Source organism: Mustela lutreola, chromosome 3, assembly GCF_030435805.1.
Source record: "Mustela lutreola isolate mMusLut2 chromosome 3, mMusLut2.pri, whole genome shotgun sequence".
Classification (NCBI taxonomy): Eukaryota; Metazoa; Chordata; class Mammalia; order Carnivora; family Mustelidae; genus Mustela; species Mustela lutreola.
In genome coordinates, this window is record NC_081292.1 from 90,778,106 (window position 1) to 90,780,581 (window position 2,476).

The following is a 2,476-nucleotide window of genomic DNA, read 5'->3' on the forward strand; positions in this document are numbered from 1 at the left end:
ACTAAACTTTAACAATAACCCTGAACCTATACCTGATTATGCTCATAACCCTAACCATGATCTTTGCCTATACCAGACCCTGACCCTAAACCTGAACCTGGCCCTGACCCTAAACCTAACCATGACCCTAACACTGACCACTACATAGCCCTGTCGCTGACCCGAATGTGGACTTTAAACCAAACCTGATCCTATTCGTAAAGCTGACACTGGCGCTACACTTCACTCTGACCCTGACCCAGGCAAAGACCATAAACCTAACCCTGACCCTAACAGTGTCCCTGACCACGACCCTAACACTAACAGTGACCCTGACTGTGAGCCTGACCCTAACTCTAAACCTAAACGTAACCCTGACCATGACACTAACACGGGCCCTGACCCGAAACCTAACGCTGAACCTAACCCTAAAACTAACCCCTAACATTATCCCTGACACTGACCCTAACCCGGTCTAACCCTCCACCTACCTCTAACCCTAACCCTAACCCCACTTTAACAATAATCCTGACGCTGATCATAATCCTAACTCTGAAGTTTGCCTATGTCAGACCTTAACCTTAAACCTGATCCTGGCCTTGACCTTAACACTGACCCTAACCTGACTGTAAACCTAACTCTGACCCAATCCTTAATATTAATCAGAATCGTAACCCTAAAGCTAACCCTGATCCTGAACCTACTCATAAAAAAGAACCTAAACATAAAGCTGACCTTACCATAACCATGAACCTAAGCCTGACCCTGACCCTAACCCTGACACTAGACCTGTCCCAAACCTAACCCTGACCCTGACATGAACCTTGCCTCCAAACCAAAACTTGAACCTGACCCTAAATCTAACCATGACCCTGAACCTGATACTAAACCTAACCATCACCCTAAAACTGACCTTGACGTGACTCTGACCATAACGCTAACCCTGACCCTACTGTGAGCCTGACCCTAAACCTAACCATGAACCTAACCCTAACCCTGAGCCCTACCCTAAGCCTTACGCTAACCCTGTACCCAAGGACATCTAACCCTAACCCAGACCCTAAATCTTTCTTAACCCTAACCCTAACACTGACCTAGTATAAATCCAGCTCTGTTGCCTCCAGCGGGGACAACAGCCGCACCCAGGCCTCCCAGGGGCTGGGGGAGGCTGTATGGGGGTCACTGGATGGGCACTGCCTGAGTGGAGTGTGAGCCTGAGCAGCTTGGGGACCGCCGGCTCAGGGAGTTCTGGTACAGCAGGAAGTTCGGTAAGGAGCCCCCAGGCAGTGGTGACCTCACTTCCCTGACGACAGAGCCCAACGGAATTGGAACCAACATATCCAGGCACCCCATTACAGAGAAAACCCCCCTGCCCAGCTCATTTCTAGGCACATCCTAAAGGAAGCGACATGTTCTTCTGCTGTACTGAAGCCGAGAGGATGTAGGGAGAAGAGAGCTCGCCCGCCAGACACGTCCCCTCCCTGGCCGGTCATATCAGGATTCCCCAATGCCTCTGGACCTTTGGTTACTAAAATCAAAAGGTGACACCAGGGGACTCAGAGTCAGAGAGTCCCACACCTTCTGATCAACTAACTTGCATTATTGTTAACAAGAATCTTGTGCATTACCATCAGTTTTCTACATTATAACCTCTTGCTCTACAGTTTGTAAATACCTTTGTCAATAGCAAGCTAATAAACGGGGTGACCCCAATGGATTGAGATAATCTCCAGAGATTCTGCTACATAATGCCAAGGACTCCATTAAAAGGACACCTAAGAATTTATTTTGCCCAAAAATTTGATCATTTTTTTCATTGTCCTTACCTATTTTCCAAACCTAGTCCTTTTGCTTCACCTTTCAGTCTACGGACCCTTTATCTGACTGACTTGTTAATTCTGGTAATGTCTTGCAGATTAATTTGCTTGCCAGAGGTGGTTCCTCTAATTGATGTCTAAGAACCCTAATTAGTTAAGAAAACTTTTTTTTAACATTTTCATTGCTATTTATTATTATTATTATTATTATTGCTAATATCTCTATTATAAATAATTCACAAGGGCATCTTTCTGACAAAAGACAAAGAGCTGGCTACTAGTAGAAAAAGTACATTTGACTCTGTCAGTGAAAGTGGTAAAGGGATTTGAGAATATAAGGCAATGCACTGGAATTATGTGTTAAAATTTTAAATATTATAGATACATTTACTTAATTTCTAATACTGTTGTTGCTTATAATTAAATAAGATGTTTTCCATGAACCACGCATTACAGCAAATATATTGTTTATACAGATTAAATTTTTATCAAAAGGGATACCTGGGTGGCTCAGTTGGTTAAGCAGCTGCCTTTGGCTCAGGTCATGATCCCAGCGTCCTGGGAACGAGTCCCGCATCGGGCTCCTTGCTCGGCCAGGAGCCTGCTTCTGCCTCTGCCTCTGCCTGCCATTCTGTCTGCCTGTGCTTGCTCTCTCGCCCACTCCCTCTGATAAATAAATA